This window comes from Zingiber officinale, chromosome 9B, assembly GCF_018446385.1.
Source record: "Zingiber officinale cultivar Zhangliang chromosome 9B, Zo_v1.1, whole genome shotgun sequence".
Taxonomy (NCBI): domain Eukaryota; kingdom Viridiplantae; phylum Streptophyta; class Magnoliopsida; order Zingiberales; family Zingiberaceae; genus Zingiber; species Zingiber officinale.
The window spans coordinates 27,542,448-27,560,679 of record NC_056003.1 but is presented as its reverse complement, the minus strand read 5'-3'; positions in this window follow the sequence as shown (position 1 = coordinate 27,560,679).

Here is an 18,232-nt window from a genome sequence, read left to right as displayed (position 1 = left end):
GCAACTTACAACAAAACCGGACTTGACTACAAGTCAAGTTCAAATAAAACATTTAAATAACTAATAACTCAACATAAACAACAAAATAAAGCGTGGGTTCCGAAAGCGTACTTAACCACGCAAGTAGGAATTACATACCCAAAGATAAATTTATTATGTAAAATCACATAAATCAAATCAAAAACCAAATTACAGATCTAGAACAATAAATTCAAAATCAAAATATCTTAGAACCCATAAAAATCAGAATATCATCAAGTTAAATATAGTTATAAAAGTAGCATACACAAACTTAGAATTAAAACCTAAAAATAACAGACCAATAATTCAGGGAAGGCTCTAGAATAGCTGGCACCTCCAAAAATTAACCTATCCGACAGGGTAACCAAAACCAATCTGCCCGGTAAGGTAATTAGGACTAGTTCAAAGGGAAAATAGTTTAACTTGACCAACGGTGCTGGTGAAGTTTTGGATGATAGTACGTTAGGAAAACTATGTTTATGCATGTCTAGGAAGATATGGCTTCGATCTAGTGCATTTGGCTTAGTGGAACTAACCGAAGCTACCATTTACGGATCCTAACCAGTTAGACCAAGGTTTTGTATTAAGTTGAGTGGATAGGACTATTTGAAAAACCTCGAAGGCATGGTTACTCTAATGATGTCCAAGTGACTCACCATAGCCTAGAAGTTTATCCAAAGAATGCCTATTTGTTGAGCCCAAAACTAAACTTGAATCTAACACAAAGTTAAACCAAACCCTACAACTGAACCTAATTCATCTCACAAAATTATAGGATTCCCTGATTGAAAACATAGAACGGGTGAGATGACTAAGGACATCAAATCTAATAGAACCAAATCGAGTCGAATCGAACCGAATAAAATTAAATTAAATCAAATTAAATTAAATCTAACCAAAAACGAATTAGATCTAATTAAAATTAAACTAACCAAATCAAATTAAATTGAAAATTCAATTTCAAATATTTTATCTTAAAAAAATTATTTTTAAAAATTCATTTAAATTTTTTTAAAAAAAAACTTTTAAAATTCTTTTAAAAATTCTTTTAAAAATTATTTTAATAACTTTAAAAATTATTTTAAAAAACTTTAAAAAATATTTTAAAAACTTTAAAAATTCTTTTAAATTTTATTTTAAAAAAAACTTTAAAAATTATTTTAAAAACTTTAAAAATTCTTTTAAAAACTTTAAAAATTATTTTAAAAAACTTTAAAAATTATTTTAAAAACTTTAAAATTCTTTTAAAAAATTATTTTAAAAATTATTTTAAAAACTTTAAAAATTATTTTAATTTTTTTAAAAAAAATTATTTTTAAAAATTTAAAAATTATTTTAAAAACTTTAAAAATTCTTTTAAAAATTATTTTTAAAATTATTTTAAAAAATTCTTTTAAAAACTTTAAAAGTTCTTTTAAAAATTATTAAATTATTTTTAAAACTAAAAATTATTTTAAAAAAAATCGGTTTATAAAAAAAATTCAACTTAAAATATTGTTGACTTAAAATTTATATTAATTTAAAATTTTATCTAAACAACTCAAGAATTATTTTTAAGTAAAGATTAAATTTAGACTAACCCTAATTCCTACCTATTGTAGAAAATCAAGTGGATCTTGGACAATGGTTGCTCCAAACATAGGTCTGGAGATCACACCAAATTCACCCAACTTACTTACAAAAGCTTAGGAACAGTTACCTTTGGAAACAATGACAAACTCAAGGTAATCGGTATAGGTAACATTGAGTTTAAAATTGACTTCATTATTACAAATGTTTTACTCGTTGAAAATTTCAAGTATAATCTCCTTAGTATAAGTCAATTGTGTGACACTAGATATAAGGTTAAGTTTTTGTCTTCGGAATGCTTAATCAAGCACCTAGATAACCTTTCGATAAACCTAAAAGGGTTTAGAAAAGATAACATCTATGCAATTGTAAAGCCCGAAAAATTCCAGAATTTGTTTTAGAAATATAGTATGATTTTTCTGGAATTTTTAGATATTTTTCCGGAATTTTCCGAGTAGCGGAAGCAGCAAAAATAATTGGAACTGTAAAATAGCTTAGGCGGGAATCGAACCCGAGACCTATGGTTTACGGATAAGTTTAGTAACCGGTGAACCCAGCAGGGCCGTGCTGAAAGGAAGGAGAACCAAATATATTTATATTAGAGTTGGGTTCATTAAACCACTTAATATAAATATAAACTTAAGTTGGGATTTGGGTTATTTTATATTGGTTTTACCGTGACCTATTCCTCACCCTAGCCCTCACGCCGACTCCTCCTTCTCCTCTCCCTCACGCACGGTACACCAAGCCCCAAGGGCCAAGGGAACATCTCCCGGCGACGACTCCAACACAAAAAGGGTCCTTCTCCGCGAGAGGAACGCGAGGACGGAAGCGGTTCGTCGAGAGGACAGTTTTCCGAAACACCTAGCGAATAGAATCGTAAGAAAACCTTGCGATTGAGGTAAGAAACCCCTCACCTGCAGTATAATTGCTCTCGCTTGTTAGTTTTGGCGTTAGTTCAGTAATTTTACAGTTCTCAGTTTTAGGGTGTGTTTTTAGCGCACACCAAGCATTCGGTAGAATGCCCAGTTCAGAAGGATGCACCAATAGGCGTCCTAACAGCATGTAAAATATATTAGAAACATTTTTATTCAGTTGGTTATCAGTTATCACAGCTATATGGATCAGATATCCATTGGGAAGGCTCCCACAGTAGCCTCTAGGTTCAGATAACCTAGCTCTAGGTTCAGATAACCTAGAAAAAAAGTAAAATAAAACAAGAAAGATTTTACTTCAGTTGGCACTGCACTTGGATCAGATATCCATGGGTTGGACTCCCACGTCCCTAGGTTCAGATAACCTAGTAACCTGGATTCGAACTTGCAATCCCGGTCTCGAGGGACGCCAAGAAGAAGTACAGCTGTGGCCCAACAAAGATGTTTAGTATTTTCATCTACTATATGTATAGTTTTCAAATTTGAAACCAGTGATGAGAACACAAATTTAGCGTTCAGTTCAGTTCAGGTTCAGTTTACATGATTTGAGTTCGTGTACAGATTTAGATATATGCATGACTAGTTCAGTTCATGCTCAGTTTATAAATATGCCATGTTCAGTATATATGTTATGCCATGCTTTGTGTGATACCATGCCATGCCATGCTTGCATGCTCAGTTTAGCTTCAAACTGCATGTTTTAAAAACATAATCGCATCGTTGCATGTTTTTGTGAGGTAGATGGTTTCTTACTAAGCTTATTGGCTTACAGATACTACTTTTCTTATACTGCAGATACCGGTAAAAGAAAAGTGGATTAGCGGAGGCTGGAGGGCGATGCTACGATGATGTGTGTGTGTGCAAGGGGTCTGGAATAAAGATCCTTGGGATCTATACGTTTTTATTTCAGTTTAGCACTTATCATGTCTAGTTTGATACTTAGTCTTGTTACTAATTGTTCTAGCTTAGTAACTATGTTTTGTTAGCTTATCATGTTTAGAACATTAGTACTTATATGCTAGAATGTATCTTCATTGTTTTAGAACTATTGTGTGATGTTTTGGCACGCCAAAGTGCTGAAATCAGAACTCTCGAGTGAAATCAGACACTGATCGGTGCCCAGACCGATCAGGGTCTGAGCTGTTCCACTGGATCGGTCAGCCGACCGATCCAGCGAGATACAGTATGCTACTGTATCCTCCTGGATCGATTTCCAGGTGCATGGATCGGTCAGCCGACCGATCCAGCATCGAACAGTAGGCATCTCAGCGCCTCCAGGTGCCTGGATCGGTCTGCAGACCGATCCAGACACACCTGGATCGGTCTGCCGACCGATCCAGCCTCTGCTGGATCGTTCCGTAGATCGATCCAGCAGGGCATAGAATCGCAGTAAGATTCATCGATCCGTGGATCGATCAGCAGCTAGCGGGGAAGTTAGTTTGAGTTCCTAGCTCAGATGGGAGGTCAAGCATTCTCCTTAGCACATGTACACCAATCGGAAAGGGTCTTGAATCCTTCCTTATAACAGCATGGGTGCATCAGTTATCAGATTAATAGAGTCAGTTAGTGAAAATTTTATTTTACCTAGTTTTCCGCACAGTACGGCACAGTAGTTCCAGTAGTTAATGTAGCGATCCGGCTCACAGCCTAGTACCCAGGAGTTGGGTCGTTACAGAGTGGTATCAGAGCAGTGTTCCATACTTCCTACACACACATCAGCATTGTACCTGCAGCTTCCAAGTAAGAACATCTCTCACTCAGTTTTGTTTTCAGCTTTCATATCAGTTATATGTGCTTTCATGTTTGCTCGCATGTTGGTAGTTAATTAATTCATGTTTACAGTGATAGTATTTAACATGTTACCAGTAGTTAACTATAACATGATAGCCTAGTTATATATATATGTTCTTTGCTATTTAGAAAATGGTAAGAGGACGTCCAGCTAAGAAAGCAGCAGCGGCTGAGCCCCAGCATGAGGCAGGCAGTTCAGTGCCTCCCCCAGACCTTACAGCATTAGTGGCTCAGCTACAACAGCAGGAGATAGCCTCCTTAAAGGCTAACCAGCAGACTACTCCCCTAGTCACTCCAGTACCGAACCTCATGACTCCAGTAATCACAGAGGTTGTACCAGCTCAGCCTGCAGTACCAGTCCCAGTAGCCCCAGTAGCAGGGGCTAAGAGAGAAGCTTACCTTATCCAGTGGCAGAGAATTAAGCCCGAGAACTTCTCAGGCACCAGCGAACCATGGGATGCTCAGGCATGGTTTAAAACACTGGAGAGCACGATGGAGCTTCTAGATTGGCCAGAGCACGAAAAGGTGAAGTGTGCCTCCTTCTGTTTAACAGGAGACGCACGGATGTGGTGGGAGCGGATTAAACCGAAGTGGCCAGTAAACCAGATGACATGGGCCAACTTTGAGAAAGAATTCTTCGAGGAATTCTTTCACATGCAAGTCACGAACCGACACTATGACGAGTTTACAGAATTTCGTCAGGGCAACCTATCAGTTCAGGAGGCCGTGAAGAAATTCAACAGGTTGGCCCGTCTGTGTCCAGAACTAGTCAGCTCAGAGAAGGAACGAGTACGCTTGATGCTGAAGATGCTCAGACCAGAGATCGCAATGAATGTGGCTGGTGGCGTTCATAGGCCACAAACCACAGAGGAGCTAGTGAGTAGTGCTCTGATCACCGAGCACTATCAGCACAGCATCACCCAGCAGAAGCAGGTTTCCACAGAACCCAAGGGACAAGCTGGCTCAGGTACTCAGCAGAAACAACAAGGGCATAGCTCCAACTGGAAGGGGAAACGCAAGGCAAGCAGTGACCCAAAAGGAGGACCAGCTGGAAAACATTCCAGACATCCCAAGTGTGCTACTTGTGGGAAACATCATCCAGGAGTTTGCCGCAAGGGTACGCGGGGTTGTTTTGAATGTGGACAGGAAGGGCACATGGCTAAGCAGTGCCCGAACAAGAACAGTCTTCCTCAGCCTCAGCCGATACAGTATGGAGCTCAGCCAGATGGTCCACAGATCAGTCAGGGCAGATTAGAAGCCCCCACAGCTACCACGAATGCCAGGATTTTCTCACTGACCAGAGAGGACGTAGCAAATGCCTCGACAGTTGTCACAGGTCAGATCAGTATTTTTCAGCATAATGCAACTGTCTTATTCGATACTGGGGCAACCCACTCTTATGTATCCAGGGCATTTGCCGAGAAACTAGCAACACCTCCAGAAGTACTCAATAGTCAGTTTCTGACAACGCTACCCTCAGGAGACATTATGGCGTCTACGCACTGGCTCAGAGCAATACCACAGACAGGGAGCTTTCTGGTGATCTGATAGTGCTAGAAATGACTGACTACGATGTCATCTTTGGAATGGATTTTCTGATCAGATACGGCGCTTCTATAGAGTGCCGTAAACAGAAAGTCATATTCCAACCTGAAGCAGGAGTACAGTTTGAGTACACGGGGAAGCCAAAGAGGAAAGCCAGGAAGTTTCTCTCAGCATTGAAAGCACAACAGCTATTGGATTCAGGATGCATGGGATTTTTAGCAAATGTAGTCAACACCAGCCAGGACAAGAACCAACAGCTACCTGAGGTTCGAGTCATTTGCGACTACCAGCATTCCCAGAAGAGATACGTGAACACCTGTGAGATTGAATTTGAGATAGAGCTCATTCCCAGACAAATCCAATTTCCAAGGCACTGTCTGCATGGCTCCAGCAGAATCAAGGAACTTCGGGAGCAATTACAGGAGCTTCTTGACAAGGGTTTCATACGCCTAGTCACTCACCATGGGGAGCACCTGTTGTTCGTGAAGAAGAAGGATGGAAGCATGCGCTTATGCATAGACTACCGTGCTTTGAACCAGGTCACAATTAAAAGCAGTACCTCTTCCCGGGATAGATGACCTGTTTGACCAGTTAAAGGGAGCCACGGTGTTCTCTAAAATCGACCTCGGATCAGGATATCATCAGGTTAAAGTCAAGGAAGGTGATATACCTAAAACAGCCTTCAGGACTAGATACGGACATTATGAGTTCGTAGTCATGCCTTTCGGTGACAAATGCTCCAGCTACATTCATGGACCTCATGAACAGAGTATTCAGAGAATACTTAGACAAGTTTGTCATCGTGTTCATCGATGACATTCTTATCTATTCAGCACTCAGGAGGACCATGCAGAGCACCTGAGAATAGTCCTTCAAGAACCAGCTGTACGCCAAATTCACGAAATGTGAATTTTGGCTAGACCAGTAGCCTTTCTAGGTCACATCATCTCCAAGGATGGTGTTATGGTAGATCCCAAGATAGAAGCGGTAATCTGGAAGAGACCCAGAACGTCGGAAATCGAAGCTCGGGATTAGCGAGCTACAGAAATTCAGAGGACTTCTCGGGATAGCCTCCCCCGACCTCTCACCGGGAAGAACAAGAAATTTCAGTGGACTGAGGACTCAGTGAACTAAAATGGAGATTGACGATGCTCTATTTTAGCTATACCGAACAGACAACTTCGACATCTAGTGACGCCTCTAAATTGGGATTAGGAGCGATACTGAAGCAGGCAAGGTGATCGCCTATGCCTCCACAACTCAAGGATTATGAGAGGAACTATCCTACTCACGACCTTGAGCTTGCAGCAGTGGTGTTCGCTCTCAAGATTTGGAGACATTATCCGTACGGAGCTCAGTGCAGAGTGTATACAGATCATCAAAGTCTGAAGTATTTCTTTACTTAGAAGGATCTGACAGCGCAGATGGTTAGAACCGGTCAAAGATTATGACATAGATATCCTCTACCATCAGGGAAAGCTAATAAGGTAGCAAGCAGGAAGTCTAGTGCTACCTTATTATCTTTAGCGACTATGTCACCACCCCGAGGAAGGAGATTACAACTTTAGTCTCGAAATTATAGTTGGGCGGCTTTCCACAATGTCCTTAGCATCTACCTTGCTTGATGATATCCAGACAGCTCAGGATCACGAAATCCAGAAAATCAAGCAAGGGTTAGCGAATCGAGAAAGTGGAGAGTTGAGTGTCCGCCAGGGGTAGTGTATCGTGGTGACTTTGTGTTCCGATCGGGAGGAACTACGAAGCGATTCTAGACGAGGCTCACAGACTCTATGCGATGCATCCTGGTTCCACCAAAATGTATCGGGATCTAAAGAAACGATTTTGGTGGCACAGGATGAAGCGAGATATCGCCAGATACGCCAAGATCCGTCTAACTCGTCAAAGGGTTAAGGCGTAACATCACGACGTGAGGAGTTCTCGCAGATCCGATTCCGAATGGAAGTGGGAGGATATCTCTATGGACTTCATAGTGGGGTTACCCGAACCACGAATGGTTTTGATGCCATTTGGGTAATAGTCGAGTTGACTAAATCAGCCCACTTCTTAGCTATCGAATATCCTATTCCATGGAGCAACTAGCTCGGTTGTATCTCAAGGAGATAGTCAGGTGCATGGAGTCCCACGAACCATTATATCGACAGAGACAAGATGTTTACATCACACTTCCGAAGTGTGTACCACCATGGGCACCCGCTAAAATTCAAGACCTTCCATCCTCGCATGATGGTCGACGGAGCGAGTGAATCAGTACTCAAGATATGCTCCGAGCTTGTGCCCTAGATTTCAAGGAAGTTGGTGCAAATATCCGAGTCTACAGAATTTGCATACAACAACAGCTATCGTGCCACTATCGGCATGGCACCTTATGAGGCACTCTATGGGCGGAGGTGCAGATCAATCAACTGGTATGAGAGTGGTGAATGGAAAGAGCTAGAGCTTGAGGCAGATCTAGTAGCAGATACCACACCAGCCTGCAGATTCGCCAGAGGATAGAGACAAGACAGAGTCAGAAGAGCTATGCCGATACACGGCGGACCCCTAGAGTTTTCAGTTGGGGAACAGTTTTCCTCAGAGTAGCTCCCATGAAGGGAGTCATGCGTTTTGGGAAGAAGGGCAAGCTAGCTCCCAGATATGTGGGACCCTACCTTATCACGAAGAGAGTGGGAAAGGTAGCATATGAGCTAGAGCTACCCCAGGAGATGTCAGCCGTCCACAACGTATTTCATGTCTCCATGCTGAAGAAGCATATTCCAGACGCCACCCAAGTGATTGAGCCCCAGATGGTACAGGTCCGTGATGATCTCAGCTATGACAGTTGGCCTATTCAGATAATAGACCGAGCAGTAAAGAAATTACGGAACAAGGAAGTGTCATTAGTCAAAGTCAGTTGGCAAAACCACACAGCAGCAGAGGCGACCTGGGAGACAGAGGCCAGCATGAGACAGAAGTACCCAGAATTGTTTTAAGTTCGGGGACGAACTTTTTATAAGGTATGGGGGATTGTAAAGCCCGAAAAATTCCAGAATTTGTTTTAGAAATATAGTATGATTTTTCTGGAATTTTTAGATATTTTTCCGGAATTTTCCGAGTAGCGGAAGCAGCAAAAATAATTGGAACCGTAAAATAGTTTAGGCGGGAATCGAACCCGAGACCTATGGTTTACGGATAAGTTTAGTAACCGGTGAACCCAGCAGGGCCGTGCTGAAAGGAAGGAGAACCAAATATATTTATATTAGAGTTGGGTTCATTAAACCACTTAATATAAATATAAACTTAAGTTGGGATTTGGGTTATTTTATATTGGTTTTACCGTGACCTATTCCTCACCCTAGCCCTCACGCCGACTCCTCCTTCTCCTCTCCCTCACGCACGGTACACCAAGCCCCAAGGGCCAAGGGAACATCTCCCGGCGACGACTCCAACACAAAAAGGGTCCTTCTCCGCGAGAGGAACGCGAGGACGGAAGCGGTTCGTCGAGCGGACAGTTTTCCGGAAACACCTAGCGAATAGAATCGTAAGAAAACCTTGCGATTGAGGTAAACCCTCACCTGCAGTATAATTGCTCTCGCTTGTTAGTTTTGGCGTTAGTTCAGTAATTTTACAGTTCTCCTTAGGGTGTGTTTTAGCGCACACCAAGCATTCGGTAGAATGCCCAGTTGAAGGATGCACCAATAGGCGTCCTAACAGCATATAAAATATATTAGAAACATTTTTATTCAGTTGGTTATCAGTTATCACAGCTATATGGATCAGATATCCATTGGGTAGGCTCCCACAGTAGCCTCTAGGTTCAGATAACCTAGCTCTAGGTTCAGATAACCTAGAACAGCAAAGTAAAATAAAACAGTATTCAGTATTTTACTTTTATTCAGTTAGCACTGTACTTGGATCAGATATCCATGGGCTGGACTCCCACAGTCGCCCCTAGGTTCAGTAACCTCTGCTGGATTCTGAACTTGCAATCCCGGGTCTCGTATGCGCGCATAGTAAGTACAGTTGCAGGGCCCAACAGCATGTTTAGTATTTTCATCTACTATATGTATAGTTTTCAAATTTGAAACCAATGATGAGAACACAAATTTAGCGTTCAGTTCAGTTCAGGTTCAGTTTACATGATTTGAGTTCGTGTACAGATTTAGATATATGCATGACTAGTTCAGTTCATGCTCAGTTTATAAATATGCCATGTTCAGTATATATGTTATGCCATGCTTTGTGTGATACCATGCCATGCCATGCTTGCATGCTCAGTTTAGTTTCAAACTGCATGTTTTAAAAACATAATCGCATCGTTGCATGTTTTTGTGAGGTAGATGGTTTCTTACTAAGCTTATTGGCTTATAGATACTACTTTTCTTATACTGCAGATACCGGTAAAAGAAAAGTGGATTAGCGGAGGTGGAGGGCGATGCTACGATGATGTGTGTGTGCAAGGGGTATGGAATTAAGATCCTTGGGATCTATCCGTTTTTATTTCAGTTTAGCACTTATAATGTCTAGTTTGCTACTTAGTCTTGTTACTAATTGTTCTAGCTTAGTAACTATGTTTTGTTAGCTTATCACGTTTAGAACATTAGTACTTATATGCTAGAATGTATCTTCATTGTTTTAGAACTATTGTGTGATGTTTTGGCACGCCAAAGTGTCTGAAATCGAACTCTCGAGTGAAATCGACATCGATCGGTGCCGGCCGATCGAAGTGCAGCCCATTCGATCGGCCACCGACCGATCCAATGAGATAAGATGTTATCAGATCTCCGATCGGCCACCGACCGATCCTCGATACAGAGCCTCGGAGGAAATTTCAGTGCATGGATCGGTCACCGACCGATCCAAAGCCTTAGAGCTTAGCTCCTGGTCGAGTTCGGATCGGTCTGCAGACCGATCCAGACACACCGGATCGGTTCGCCGATCCGACCTCCGGATCGTTCAGACCGATCCAAGAAGGCATGTAATCGCAGTAAGATTGATCGATCCGTGGATCGATCAGCAGCTAGCTGGGAAGTTAGTTTGAGTTCCTAGCTCTGATGGGAGGTCAAGCATTCTCCTTAGCACATGTACACCAATCGGAAAGGGTCTTGAATCCTTCCTTATAACAGCATGGGTGCATCAGTTATCAGATTAATAGAGTCAGTTAGTGAAAATTTTATTTTACCTAGTTTTCCGCACAGTACGACACAGTAGTTCCAGTAGTTAATGTAGCGATCCGGCTCACAGCCTAGTACCCAGGAGTTGGGTCGTTACAGCAATTAACTTAACCACTTCTTCAATTAAGTGTTATTTGTTGGTGCAATATTCCCTAGGTCAAGGTTGACCTGGTTGACTGAGCTTGAATTGGTTCAAGCTCGAGTCTTAATGTTTGGGTTTCGATGTTTAACAATACATGTAGACAATACATGGAGATTGCAGGTGCAATTGTTCATGTGGGGAGATGTTGAAGGAGAATCAAGAAGGTCAGGGTTGACTAGATACTTGACTGGAAAATCTTGGTGAGTGAAGCCAGGTGAAAGTCCTAATTGGGAGGTTAGGCAGAGTGGAGAATCCTGGTGAGTGAAGTTAGGCAGAAGGAAAGTCCTGGTGAGTGAAGCCAGGCAGATGAGAAGTCCTAGTGAGTGAAGCAAGGCAGAAGGAAAGTCCTGGTGAGTGAAGCCAGACAAATGAGAAGTCCTGGTGAGTGAAGTCAGACAGATGAGAAGTCCTAATGAGTGAAGTTAGGCAGAAGGGAAGTCCTGGTGAGTGAAGCTAGGCAGAACGGAAGCCCTGGTGAGTGAAGCTAGGCAAAGGAAATCCAGATGGGTCAAGGTTGACCAGACATATGGTGAAAGTCCAAGTAGGTCAAAGGGATTGACCTGATACTTGGTACGAGGAGGAAAGTCCAAGTGGGTCAAAGGGATTGACCGGACACTTGGTGAGGGAGTCCTAGCAGGTCAAGGGTGGCCGGATGCTAAGCATGATGTACCAACAGGTCATCCACCCGGGTTTGAAAGTCTAGAACACCCTGACTATGTCTTTAAACTAAAGAAAGCCTTATACGGACTTAAGCAAGCACCTAGGGCATGGTATGAAAGGTTAACCTCTTACCTAATATCCAAAGGGTTCAACCAAGGTCAAATTGACCCAACCCTATTCATTAAATTAATAAAAGAGGATATCTTCATAACCTAAATCTATGTAGACGATATAATTTTTGGCTCAACTAACTCAAAGTTCTTAGAGAAATTTACTAATCTAATGGAACAAGAGTTTGAAATGAGTCTAGTTGGAAAATTAACCTACTTTCTAGGTTTACAAATCAAACAAACAAATGAGGGAAATTATATTTACCAACAAAAATACACTAAAAAATTACTTAAAACATTCGGGATGGAAAACACTAAAGAAATAAAAACACCTATGGCAGTTAACACAATTCTAGATGACGATCCAAATGGAAAACTAGTTGACCTAAAATACTATAGGAGTGTCATAGGTAACCTACTATACTTAACTACAAGTCGACCCGATATTTTATTTGCAGTTAATATGTGTGATAGATACCAAACTTGTGCTAAAGAATCTCACTTGACTCAAGTCAAAAGAATCTTTAGATACCTTAAAGGAACATCAAATGTAGGAATTTGGTATCCTAGAACTAATAATTTTGAATTAATAGACTATTCTGACTGAGATTACACTGGTATAAATTAGACTGTAAAAGCACAAGTGGGGGATGCCAACTACTAGGTTCATCACTTGTCAGCTGGTTTAGTAGAAAGCAACATTGTGTTGCTTTATCTACAACTGAGTCAGAATACATAGCTATAAGTGAATGTGTCGCACAACTATTATGGATGATGCACACGTTAAAAGATTTTAATTTAAACCTGACAAATGTAAAAGTATTAATTGATAATATCAGCTCAATTAATTTAACAAAAAATCTCGTGCATCATTCAGGAACTAAACACATTGAAATCAGACATCATTTTATTAGGGATCATGTCACTAAAGGAGACATTGAACTCTAATACATTGAGTCCAAGTCTAACTTAGCTGACATATTTACCAAACGTCTCCCTGAAAGTGAGTTTAGCAATCTACGTCGGAAGTTAGGAATGTGCTTAATAGACTACGACTCTTAAATTACAAAAACTGTTTTAAAAAATAATGCTTTTAAATTCTAGGTTAAATCTTTCAAAACTTTCCATTTTTAGAATTTCAAAAACAATTTTAGTCTTAGACTAGGTTAATCCCTTAGAAAGCATGTTCCTATAGAACTAGAATTTGAGCATCTCACCAACACACTAGGACTACCTTGTTTGTGATTGTCGAACATAGAAAGGGGTGAGATGCATAGACAGATTGCCTGGACTTAAGATGCTTATTTCAGTGCATCGATATAAGCCTGGGCGTTAAATACAAAACAAAAATCAATTAGGTTAAGTCATTCAACTTAGTCAAATACTAACTGATTATAATTGACTTAACTTGACTAACCAAGTGAAAGTTGTTGTTCTCTGGCAGTTAGTAAGTAACTAATTGGTTAGACAATTTTTGTGATGTCAGGTTCAGGGGGAGGATTAATTATTTTTCATTATTTTTGAAATTAGCCTTTGAAAAATATTTTCTTAATTTGATTTTAAACTAACTTTTTATGGATCCATTTTTTAAAAAAAATTGGTTTTGAAAACATATGTTTGAAAATTGATTTTACAAACTTGGTTTTGAAAATAAATGTTACTTAGTTTTAAAATTTGTTTTGAAAGTTGGATTTTCCAAACATAGTTTTGAAATTGATTTAAAAAGTTAGATTTTACAAACTCAGTCTTGAAAATTTTACTTAGTTTGATTTGAAAATTAGACATCGCCTTAATAATCTCCCTTTTGTAAAAGTGTTATATTTGAAAGTTATGTTTTAAATTTGCAAAGCTTATTTCGAAAATTAGGTTTAAAATTTTTACAAAGTTATCTTTCTAAAGTTTTAAAACTTAGTTAGTTTTTTTGAGAAAGCTAAAGACTAAAGTTTTAAGTAACATATTATATGTTTTCTACTTTAGACTCTCCCAAGTCAATCTGACTTTAATTCTTTGATTTTATTTTACTTCCCTGAATCACCTATTTTTCTGTGCTATTTTTTTTATGAATGTCAAAGGAGGAGGGTTATGTGGCTTAAGTTAGTTAAAAATAAATCAACGAAATACCAAATAAGACTAACTTAAAAACCTTATCATTGCTTGTTCACTTGCATATTTTTTACTAACTTAACCTGGGTTGTCATTGCATCAAAAATGGGGAGATTATTGGTGCGGTTAGTACTAACGGTCTAACTCAGTTTTGATGAATGACAAAGTAGGTTAAGTTAGTTTCATATTGATCTAACACTTCTATGAAGTGTCCAGGAGAAGCCCAGACGGGTCGACGGGCTGACCTGACGTCTGGCACAAAGTCCAGCTAGGTCAACGGGCCGACCGGATAGCTGGCACGAAGTCCAGACGGGTCAACGGGTTGACCAGATGTTTAGCACGAAGTCCAGCTAGGTCAAAGGGTCGACCGGATAGCTGGCACGAAGTCCAGATGGGTCGAAGGGTTGACCGGGCGTCTGGCAGGTAAGTTGAGGTAAGTCACTCGAGGGGAGCGACTGTGAGGACGCGTTCCCGGGAAGGGAACTTAGGCGCCGATCCAACTTAGAACCATTTCGGAACTCTAAGTTGAGATATTGACTAGATTCCGATCTCGGTGAGACAAAATCTAATTACTATTCTATTTAATTATAAACTGTGCTAACACTCTATTTTGTAGGATATATCTTTTACATTTACCTCTGCACTAACATTTTCTTGCAGGAAGGAGATTGCTGGAAAACAAGGGTCCGGGCGCCCGGAGGTAAATTTTATCCTCAAACGCACGTCAGCACGTGGAGCTTCATGGTTGGCTGGGCTACGTCACACTCCAGGCGCCCGAAAAAGATCAGGGCACCCCGAGCCTCCTATATAAGGAGGGTGAGGCCTGGAGCAAAGTACAACGAATAACAAGATCTTCTAACGATTGCTCTGCCGTGCTACGCTCCTGTGATGCTGCGAAGCTCCTCTGACAACTCGTATCTTTCTTTTTTTTATTCCTTATTGTTGTCGGTAATTTTTTTTAAGCAATTGTACTTCCATCTATAATATTTTGAATTTCTAGTGGATTGCCCAACGAAATCACTCAACGAGTGCGGGCCTTGGAGTAGGAGTCGACCAAGGCTCCGAACAAAGTAAATTGCTTTTGTGTTAGCGTTGTTGTTTTCGTGTTTATTCCGTTGCACACTCTCGCTTAAATTTTTAATCACTATTCGCACCCCCCTCTAGCGAATTCACGATCCAACAACTTTTATTCATTTATATGAATTATGTCGCTAACCTCAGTGTTACTATTGCTTTTCCAATTGCTTCTCAAGGTTGAAATAGGCAAATAACTCATTTGCTTTTGTGGGTTGCTTACTGTTAAAGAACTATTCACTTTCAAACATTTGGAAATGTTTTTTTGTTCTTCATCTTTACTTCCTTTGTACAAGATATATGGTCTTAAGGGAGTCTTGAATTTTTTTCTATAAAATAGATATCTATATTTCCCTATTTTTGTTGCCTTTTGGATATGCTTTTGCAGCAATATAATTTTTTTACTTGTTAAATTCAGTAATTGTTGATGAATGGTCTTCATTTTTTTTTTTTTTGGGTTAACAGAGAAGAGCACTCTATTAAACCATTTATTTGACACCAACTTCCAGATATGGATGCTTTCAGGGGAAGGCAAGTTCTTGAATTCTTTTATATATATATATATATATATATATATATATATATATATATATATATATATATATATATATATATATATATATATATATATATATTATCAATTTTAATGCTACTGATATATGAGTTATTTTAGATCACAAATCACAAAAGGCATTTGGTTAGCAAATTGTGTTGGGATTGAACCATGTACAATTGTTATGGGCTTAGAAGGTACTGATGGACAAGAACGAGGAGAGGTATTATTCTCAACCAAACTATTGAACTCACAATAGGTCTTTTTTGGCATAGGATTAAGCATTTTATCTTGTGAAGTTCTAGATATGCCTAAGAGGTGCCCCTATCTTAGAATGATTTTTAGGCATATAAAGTAAAATTCTCATTATTTACAAACTTCTAACATTTAACAAAATTAGTCAATGTCATGAGAAATTCAACTTGTTCAAGACATTCTTTTAGAAAGCTCGCTGTCATGATTGCAACCATTTGATACTTTATGAAGTTGGTTAAGAATCATGTAGTTTTCATTAACAAGTTAATTAAGAAGCTCTGTTTGCAATACTAAGGACTTGAATCGTAGAGCAGTCACCTTGAAAACATTTGAGTATAAGCTTGTTGAATCTAGTTCACAATTGTAGTTGTTTACCTTTTCTCTCCTTTGTTTACCTTAATTGGCTTTTTTACTCCATTTCTCAGTATGTCGATAACACAACTTTGAGTTGTATTTCTACTTTGTTCAAGATGATACTGCCTTTGAGAAGCAGAGTGCTCTTTTTGTTTTAGCAGTTTCTGATATAGTCCTAATAAACATGTAAGTTCATTTTCATTATGCGTCAAATGCTACCTTTGTCTAGAACAAGGGTGAGCATTTGCCTCTATGATATAGGTGGTGCCATGATATTGGTCGAAAACAAGTGGCAAACAAGACTCTTTTAAAGACCGTCTTCTAGGTTATCTTTTATTATCTTAATCTTATTCCCATCTTACAACAACTTTTTTTACATATACTTAATTTGAGTTTTGCTTAGTTGCTTTCATTTACCTCATGACAGGTGATGCTGAGATTGTTTAGTCCTCGTAAGACCACTCTACTGTTTGTTATACGAGATAAAACAAGGGTGAGCATTTTCATATGTGCATTGTTCAGCTTCCATATTGGAGACTCCTAATCCAATGAAAATGAGTATTCATGTGTATTTTTTATATATCGAGATCTCTTGGTGTCTTATCAAAGGGGTGGAAAGATTGGACTTTTTGATGGAGCTGGTGTGGGAAGACTGGATTTATTATGGAATTGATGATCAACAATGTTGGAAAAGGTTGACATGGAAGAATCATCAAGTGAGAAAGAGGAGCCCAATGAAATTCTACAAGTTGAAGATTGTGATGGGGCTTGGGTTGACAATTAGGGTTGTAAATGAACCAAGCGTTCATGAACAAGCTTGGTGTTCGACTTGGTAAGAGCTTATTTATGTTCGTTCAATATATATTAAATTAATTAAACAAACAAGCTTGAATAGCTCGTTAAGCTAAACAAACAAGCTTGAACACATATGTGTTCAACTCGTTAACGTTCGTGAACAATATTCGTGAACAATGTTCGTGAACAACGTTTACGAACAATGTTCATGAACCATATTTATTAATAAAACTCTTTTCAATATGCTAAATAAACAATAAATAAAATAAATAAATTAATTTAAATTATCAATCTTAATAATCAATCAAACAATTAAAAGTTTCAAACAATCAAACAAACTAGAATTGAGAGCTTGATAACATCTAAACGAACCAAGCTCAAACCAAGCTCAAGCCAAGCTCGAACCAAGCTCAAGCCAAGCTTGAATTGAGAGCTTGATAAAACTGTATGGGTAAATTTTTTATAGTGACCGACACCACCGTCGAAACGACCCCTTATCAGAAACCCCCGAAGGGATTTTTGGGTGAACGGTACCACTTAATTGATAAGAGCCTGCGCAGGGGGGGTGCTCGAACCTGGCACCTCAGTCAAAGGGTACAACGTCATAACCAGAGCACCCCTGGTTCGGTTGTAAAAAAAAAAAAAAAACCCTGAAGCTTGATTGCCCCCACGGGCTGGATCAGCTGGTTAGGTGCCTGCAGCTTGCCACTGAAGTCGTGGGGTCGAAGGTCGCCAGTTGCACTCGGGGATAAAACCCTGGTCTGCTGCGCCAAAAATTCCTTCGACCCCCAGTCACCTATCCTGCCCAGCATTAACCGTGATTTACTCCCTCTGGAATCTTGTGGGGCCGGGGCCGGGGCCAGGGGGCCGCTAGGGTGGCGGTTCCACCTTTTTGAATTGAGAGCTTAATAACATTTAAACGAACCAAGCTCAAACCAAGCTCAAGTCAAGCTCGAACCAAGCTCAAGCCAAGCTTGAATTGAGAGCTTCATAACATCTAAACGAACCAAGCTCAAACCAAGCTCAAGCCAAGCTCGAACCAAGCTCAAGCCAAGCTTGAATTGAGAGCTTGATAACATCTAAACGAACCAAACTCGAGCCAAGCTTCAAACAAGCTCAAGCTCATAAAAAATAAACCAAACTAAGCTTGAACACTC